The 8,801-nt window shown below is 39.2% G+C and overlaps 1 pseudogene; it reads left to right on the top strand.

The window, feature by feature from the left end:
- Positions 1-806: 806 nt before the first annotated feature.
- LOC119569939 lies at positions 807-8,408 on the top strand (annotated as a pseudogene).
- The last annotated feature ends 393 nt before the right edge of the window (positions 8,409-8,801 follow it).

Raw genomic sequence — 8,801 nt, 5'->3', positions numbered from 1 at the left:
AAATAATAATATAATATAATATAAAATAAAATACGTATGCCACCCATCATAAAATAAATAACAATAATAATAATATAATAACAATAACAAAACAAAAAAAATAAAAAAAAAAAAAATAATATATATAATTTTAAAATATTTATATAAAAATTTTTTAAAAAAAAAAAAACCCCCCCCACACACCACCACACACACCCCCCCCCCAAAAAAAAAAAAATATAAAAATATATTTTATATATATATATAAAAGGGGGAAAAGAGGGAAAGAGGGGAAGAGAGAGGGGGGGGGGGGGGAAAGAAAAAAATGAAGCAATAGTGCCAGGGGCATTACGAAAAAAAAATTAAAACCCAAAACCCCCATAGAGAAAAATGCAAACACTGTAAAAATCGAAAAGTAAAAAAAATTATACTATCCAAGGGTAACAATAAGGAGAAAACGAATTAAAAAGTCAAAACACAACAAACACTGCAGAAAAAACAAAACAACTTTGCCAAAAAACAAAGCAACGGGAATTAATAAACAGCTAGGCAGATAAGCAACAGCTACTCCTGCAATTATCAAATTTCTCACACGCAATAAAACGTTGTCGTGATGCAGAGCAACCTAGCAAACGAAAAATTTAAAAATAAATACAATAGATTCCAAAAGGATCGGTTAGTTTTACAGATAGATAAAAAAAATGAAATTTTAACAAAAAAGATAAAAAATGATAAAAACCACAAAAGGTTCATTTTGCACGAGTACCAAGACTCAGCTGTCGGCCGCGGTGACGATGAAAATCATTCTGCGGTAGTAAAAAATGGCGATGACTGAGGCGGAGGCGAATCCCCCCGATTCTACTCCACGGCTTCCCTCGGCCCTTCTCCCCCCTCTCTTTCGCCAGGGATCATCAGAAAGAGATTCCCACTACTTGTCCCGGGGAAAGGATATGGGTTTGGGAGGTCTGTCGGTCGGAGCCAGTCCGAACGCGGGGACACTGGTTAAACCCCCAAAGGACGAGTGGAACGTGGGGTCGTGGCACGAACACCCCCCGCCTGGGTTTTCGGGCCCCCACAAGCGAGCCCGGGGGCATGGGCGGGCTGATCCTTGGGAAACCGAGACTCGCCGCCCCCCAAACCCTTACACTGCACCCGGGGGAAGGGTAGGGCGCGCGAGGTCCTTTCGTCCCTTTATAAAGGTTTCCCTCTTTATTATTGAATTTTGAATTTAATTATAATTATTATCATTAAATTTATAACGGTTCTGTCAGGGATAGTGAATAATGAATAAAAAGTAATTATCATTATAAAGATTTAAAGGATCGTCAGTTAACGGTAATGTGATAAATGGGGAGTAGTCTGTAACAATGAAGGTTTGGGCTTTTTTTATCACAAGTAACAGAGCAGTAACAGTAACCAAAGCTTTGGGGGGTACCCCAAAAAGGGGAGAGAAAAAAAAAAAAAAGGAAAAAGAAAAAAAAAAGAAAAGAAAAAGAAAAAAAAAAAGGGAGACGAAAGAAGAGAAAAGGAAAAAAAAAAGAAAAGGAAAAGCCCCCGGGGGGGGGAGGAAAGGGGGGGGGGGGGGGGCCCCCCCCCCCCCCCCCCCCCCCCCCCCCCCCCCCCCCCCCCCCCCCCCCCCCCGGGGGGGGGGGGGGGGGGGGGGGGGGGGGGGGGGGGGGGGGGGGGGGGGGGGGGGGGGGGGGGGGGGGGGGGGGGGGGGGGGGGGGGGGGGGGGGGGGGGGGGGGGGAAAAAAAGAAGAGACCCCAAAAAAGGGAAGAAAAAAGGGAAAGCAGAAGGGGAAAAGGGGGGAAAAAGGAGAAGGGAAAAGGGAAAAACCCCCCGGGGAAGGGGGGAAAAAGGAAAGAAAACCCCCCCGGGGAAAAAGGGGGCCCCAAAAAAAGGGAGAGAAAAAGGGAAAAAGGGGAAAGGAAAAAAAAAAAAAGGGGGAAAAAAAAGGGGGAAAAAAAAAAAAAAAAAAAAAAAAAAAAAAAAAAAAAAGGGGGGGGCCCCCCGAGAAAAAAAGGGGGGGAAGGAGGGGGGAAAAAGAGGAAGAGAGATAGAGAGGGAGAGGAGGAGGAGAAAAAAAGGGGAGGAGGAGAAGAAGAGAGAGGGGGGAAGAGAGAGAAGGAGAGGAGGGGAAGGAGAAGAGAGAGAGGAAAGAGAGAGAAAAAAAGGGAGAAAAGGAAGGAGGAGAAAAGGGAAGGAAAGGAAAAGGGGAAAAAAAGGGGAAAAGGAGGAGGGGGGGGAAAAGGAGAGGAGAGAGGAGAAAAAGGGGAGAAAAAGGGAAAGAGAGAGAGAGGGGGAAAGGGGGGGGGGAGAAAGGGGAGGAGGGGGAAGAGAAAAGAGAAAAAAAAAGGGGGGGGGAAAAGGAAAAAAAGAGAAAAAAGGGGAAAGGGGAAAGAGGGGGAAAAAAGGGGGAAAAGGGGGGGAAAAGAGGAGGGAGGAGGAAAAAGGGAAAAAGGGGAGAAAAGGGAGAGAAAGGAAGAGAGAGAAGAGAGAGAAAGGGAGAAATCCGAAAAAATGAAAAAAAAATTTAGGAAAGGAAATTTTTTTTTTTTAACGAATTTGAAAAAAAAAAAAGGGAGAAGAAAAGGGAGGATCGGAAGGGGAACGAAAAAAAAAAAAAAAAAATTTTTGGGTACGTTTTTTACGTTTTTTTTTCCCCCCCCCCCCCCCCCCCCCCCTCAATGATTTTTAAAAACCCCAAAAAAAAAAAATTGGGGGTTTTTCCCCCCCTTTAAAAAAACCCCGTACATTTAAAAAAATTCCCTTTTTGAAACCCAGAGGGTTATATTAAATATTTTTTCTTAAAAAAATTAAAATTTGGCCCTTTTTGATAAAAACTTTAAAAACTTAACCCTTCCCCCAAAACCCAAAAAAAACCAAACACAACCCCAACCACCAAAAACACACACCCCAAACCCACACACACCCCCCAACACACCACACACCCCACACACACCACAAAACCCCAACACACACACCACACACACAAAACACAAAAACCCCCCCCCCCCCTTTTTTCTTCTGTCTCCTTCCGTTATTTTCCCTTTTTCATTTTTCCCATAAATACAAAAAGCTAAAAAATGTAAAAGAAACAAAAAGTAAAAAATAAAAAAGCTAAAATAAGATAATTATAAAAAAAAAAAAAAAAAAAAAAAAAAAATATATAATAAAAAAACAAATATTAAAAAAAATAAAAAAAGATAAAAGAAAATAAAAAATAAAAAAAATAAAAAAAAGAAAAAAGTAGTAAAAAAAAAAAAAAAAAAAAAAAAAAAAAAAAAAAAAGATAAAAAAAAAACAAATACTCCCCTCTCCCCCCAAATTTTCCCCCTTTCTTGAGGCCGAAATCCTGTTTCCAAAAATCGCGTTTTTTCCCAAACATCAATTTCCTTTTCATTTTTAAAAAGGCTTTTTCCAACCTGTAAGTTTTTTTTTCACATATTTTTACGCGTTTACCTGAAGAATGGAAGGTTGGGAAAAGGAGGGTAGAAAAAGGCTGTCATGAGGTTTTTGAGTTTTTTTGTTGTTTTCTTTTGAAAAACGTATTTTTTGACATTTATTTGAACCAAACTCGATGGTTTTAACAAAAGAAATAAATTTAAAACGATAAATTTTGTTGGATATTAGAAGCTGTCTGTTGTGTGTGTATTTATAAAATATTTTTTTGGTTTTTTTCTGTATTTTTTTGGGTTTTTTGTGTGTTTTTTTGTTTCTTTGTTTAAAGGAAAACTTTTTTTGTAAATATTAAATAAAAGGTTTTTAAAAATTTATGATGTATTTTAAGGTTAAATGGTAGGCCCCTTTTTTTTTCTAATTTTAAAAAGTTTTTTATTATCATTCACTGGAAATGCCAGACCAATTTCAATTTTTATAATTTATAAAAAAGGAGGCAGATGGCAGGGGTAGAGCTGTGGGAGATAGAGAAAAAAATATTCGGGGGGGGGAAACATCTGACAAGCTGCCTGCGGTCTCTGTTTTGCACTCGGACAGCAGCCCAAAGGTTAATTTTGCCGAAAAAATAGAGGAGATGGAACTGCCAATCCATAGAGCCCCAAGGGGAAAAATTAATAAAAACAAACAGGTATGGCTTTAGTACCTCCTGTTTACCGGGAAGACAAAATATCGCGCATGTCTCTGGGGAAAAATTTTCGTGTAATGAACAGAATGAATGGGAAAGAGACCTTTTACGTGTTTTACCTTTTCAATTGAAAGAAAAATTATGGACATAGAGTGGCTTATTTTTAAACCTTTTTTCCCCTGGTTTAAAGGGGGGGTTCCTAAACCTTTTTTAAACAAAAAATTTTAAAAAAAAAAATTTTTGGGGGTTTTTAAAAGGGGGGTTTTTGTTTTTAAAAAAAATTTTTTGGGGCCGAAAGGGGGTTTTTTGGGTTTTTTCCGGGTAAAAAAATTTTTCTTTAAAAAAATTTTTTAAAAAATTTGTTTGGGTTTTTTAAAAAAAAAGGGGCCCCCCCCAAAAACCCCCCAAACCCCCCCCAAAAACCCCCCCCCTCCCCCCCCCCCCCCCCCCCCCCCCCCCAACCCCCCCGGGGCCCCCCCCCCCCTTTCCCCCCCCCCCCCCTTTTCCCTTTTTACCCCCCCTTTGGACCCCCCCCCCCCCCCCCCCCCTTTTTTCCAAGGGGCCCCCCCCCCCCCAAAACAAGGGGCACCCCCCTTTTTCCCCCCCCCCCCCCCCCCCCCCCTTTCCCCCCAAAAACCCCAAAAAAATCTGAAAACCCCCCCCCCCCAAAAAAACCCCCCCCGGATTACCCCCCCCCCGGGTTTGGCCCGGGGGCCCCCCCCCAAGGAACTGTACCTTGTTTTTGTCCTACCACTGGGTGGCCAAGACCCGTAATGTCGTCCCAACCCCATAAATAGAGAATGATTACCTAAAAGGTAACACCGGAAACTCTCCGTGGAAAGGAAGGGGACCTAACCACTACTCATCCAAGAGCATCGCAACATGAAAACTACAATTATGTATCATGCTGTGACCACGGCGGCTCAGACATGAAACTACCGTTAAAAGAAAGAAAGAAAAAAAGCTACTTAGTTTTGCTGAGAGAAAAGGCTAGGTTATTGCCAGCACATGCTAAACAGCCAGATAAGAGTTATACATTGAAAAAACAGTGTGTGACATAATGCAATAACCACCATGATTGCCTTTTAATTAGATAAGGTTAGGAAGGGCATAAGGACTGCATGTATTGATACAGATATGATTGAGATTGAGATATGAATATGGCAGCATGACTGCGAAAAATAAGATAAAAAGATTGAACAGGAAGAGATGGTGACAGAGAATTTGAAATTCTCTTGTCACCATCTCTTCCTCTTCAATCTTTCATCTATTGTGAAGGAAGGATGAGACAGATATAAATAAAAACATAAATAATGATATAAAATTGAAGGGATGGAGAGAATGGATACCATGGACCTACAAAGAACTAAAGTTAAAGGAAAAAGGACTGTTTATTAGACAAAGTGTTTTTGGAATGTCTTTCAGTTTATGTATCTTGATATCCATTTAGTTTATATCTTAAAGAAAAAAATGATGTGTGGGAATAACATTTAGTAAAGCAGATGGGGCTTTTTTTTTTTTTTTTTAACAGATTGTATCAATTTTTTGTCAAATGCTCAAACTCAAGAATTTACGGAATATAATTTGTCACAGTCTCTGAGTTATAAATCACAATTTTTTTTTAAATCTTCTTAATGCTTTCTCTATCTGCAGCATTTCAACTGCAGGTCTTTTTGGTTAAGCAATGTTGCATTGTGTATTCTTGATTTTCAGTTTAACCCATCTCAAATATTGTTGCCCTATATATTAGAGAAGGATTTTTTAATATTCATTATGATATTATACTGACATATATACCATTTTACAGAAAGTCCAATGTCTGTGGCAAGTGAAGCGCAGTCAACTGTCAACAAAGAAAATGGTTCTTTGCCGCAGAGTGAAGAAAACTTTGTGATCTGCCTTCATCTGCGACCCCAGAGGAGAGAATCCAGCATAAGTTGGCGAAAGCAGTGGACCTTCCAAGCAAAAGGGAAACGACCACTTCAAGCAGCAGCAGTTGAAGAAGGCTATAAGGAATTATCATAGGTGTGTGGAGTACATACATGCATTTTGTTGTGTGTGTGTGTGTGTGTGTGGGGTTGTGGGTGTGGGTGTGGTGTGGGTGTGGGTGTGGGTGTGGGTGTGTGTGTGTGTGTGTGTGTGTGTGTGGGTGTGTGTGATGTGTGTTTGTGTGTGTGTGTGTGTGTTGTGTGTGTGTGTGTTGTGTGTGTGGTGTGCGTGCGTGCGTGCGTGCGTGCGTGCGTGCGTTCGTCTGTTGTCTGTCTGTCTGTCTGTCTGTCTGTCTGTCCTGTCTGTCTGTCTGTCTGTCTGCCTGCCTGCCTGCCTGCCTGCCTGCCTGTCTGCCTTCCTGCTTGCTGCCTGCCTGTCTGCCTTCCTGCTTGCTGCCTGCCTGTCTGCCTGCCTGCCTGCCTGCCTGCCTGCCTGCCTGTCTGTCTGCCTGCCTGCTTGTCTGCCTGCTTATATCTGTCTATATACATCTATGTCTGTCTGTGTCTTTCTGTTTGTCAGTCTGTCTGTCTCTGTGCCCGTGTTTGTGCATGTGATTAGGCATATGTGTGTGTATGTGCATCTGTATGTGTGTGTGTACATGTGCATGGGTATGGGTTGTGGGGTGTGGGCATGAGTTGGTCTAGTGTAAAAGCTCATGCTCTTAATATTATTATATATATGATTATTCTATTACTGTTGATTATTGTTTTTGGTTGTGCTGTTGTTATAATCTTATTTTCATAATCGGCAGTTATTATTATTATTGGATATTGTTATTATTACTGTTATTATTATCATAATTATTTTATTAGTTTATGTATTTAAATTTTTGTTTTTGATTTTTGTTGTTTTTATGCTTATTTTTTTATGTCTTATGTAGTCACTTGAAAGAACAGTCATTGATATCATGAAATAAGTAGATATTATTCAATGATTATATATTACAACATTCAGCTTTACCCTTTTTTCAGTGGACTCATGTATATGAAGGCAGTGGATCAGGACATGAATCCAAATAAGCATTTTGGTCAAAGTCGCGCGGCTCCAAAACTACCCCAGGAGACAAAAGATGCAGTGATGATGATAACGGCAGATCTGCACAACAATTTAGCAGGTATTAGAACAGGGCTTGTGATATTTTGTATTTTTGGTTTCCTGTTCTTTGATTCTCTTTTTTTTTCTTCATTTCACTCTTTATGTTGTCCGTCTAGATATTTATATCTAGATATCACTTCCAGGACACTTGTGGCTGTCCTTAAACTATGCTGTACTTTGAGTGATATGCGACTGAGGCCAAGTCTTTGGTGTTATGATTGGATTCTGTCATTTATTTCAAGACAAAATTTATTGCTAGGGAAATAACTGACCTTGTATTTGATTCTCCTCTGCTGGACAGTGCAACATTGAGAGGTTGTCTGTCATCAAATCCTCTATGTGAAGACATGCCATTAGTCTACATTAGTGATAGTAAAAGATGTATAGTGTTTTCACATCTTTAACAGCATGCTTATTAAAGCAAGAACCAGTAAGGTACGAGAGAGTGGTTTGAGTGTTGCAAGCAAGTGACCGAGTTCCAGCCTAAGAATGTGAAGGGCTGGTACCGCCTTGGGCTCGCTCAGTTCCACCTCCGTGATTATGATGCGGCGAAAGAAGCCCTGAAGGAAGCTAATGCAATATCTGAAGGCAAAGGTATGTTGCGTGTGGGTATTCTTAAGAGGTTGTTTTGACGGTTTGGAAGGTGTTTTAAGATATGTATATATATATATATTACTTTTGTTCATATTTCTTTGTCATGTTGTATAGTTCACTTAGAGATTTTTTTTTTTTTTTTTTTTTTTTTTGTAGAAGCTAATTCAAGTGTTAGAGGTTTTTTCAGATTGTGAAAATATGATTAGACTATGGCTTTGATTATTACTTACAAGAAATAAAATTTCATCTCAGATTTTTATGTAGATTTTATGCATCCTTGATTTAACAGAGATAAATTAGTTACAGAAAAATAAATCAAAATGTTAATTTATTAAATGATGGTTAATATAATTTTTCAGTTGACTTGCATATTACCGTGAGCATAATTTTACAGGTTGTTCTGCAATGTTTGAGTTAATCTGGAAAATAGTTTTGAAATCTCTTTTACCAATTCTTTGCCTCCTCCATATTCCAGACACAGCCGTAAGAAAATTGATGCTCCAAGTAGACCAGGAACTGAGGAAAGAGAATAAGAAGTTCCAGTGACATGTTTAAGAACAGTCTTTTGGTGAAGCAGTCTTGACAATAATGTTTTTAAAAGTCCAATAACCATATGTTATTCCCTTGCATCTCGTAAGGTCTTCAATGTCATGCCTATAGAAATAAGTTTTTTTTGTTTTTTTCCCCTTCCAAACGTTAAGTAGCGTTGTTTTGTTGTGTTTTATTGATGATGTCTGCGGATGGGTACGAGAATTATTTTTCCTGTGAAAGAAATGATGTGATGTTAGCTAGTGAAAAGAAGTGGATTGCATTATCTTGCAAAATATGACTTATGTTTACTGATGCAGTACAAACAATAGGCCTACAAAGAATTATGTACAATGATTCTTCAGATATCAGAACAGTATATTGCACTTGGAACTATAGTGTAACTGCATATTTATCAAAATTCAGTTTTTTTTTATAATTGTTTAATTCACTACTGTTGGCTAGGGTGATGAGATCACAGCATTATTTTTAGCTTAGCATTGTTAGTTTATTAATATTTTATTTTTTTAT

This window comes from Penaeus monodon, unplaced genomic scaffold, assembly GCF_015228065.2.
Source record: "Penaeus monodon isolate SGIC_2016 unplaced genomic scaffold, NSTDA_Pmon_1 PmonScaffold_2004, whole genome shotgun sequence".
In the NCBI taxonomy this organism is placed as follows: Eukaryota; Metazoa; Arthropoda; class Malacostraca; order Decapoda; family Penaeidae; genus Penaeus; species Penaeus monodon.
Note: the sequence above shows the minus strand (reverse complement) of the source record. Positions and strands in the feature narration are given on the sequence as shown.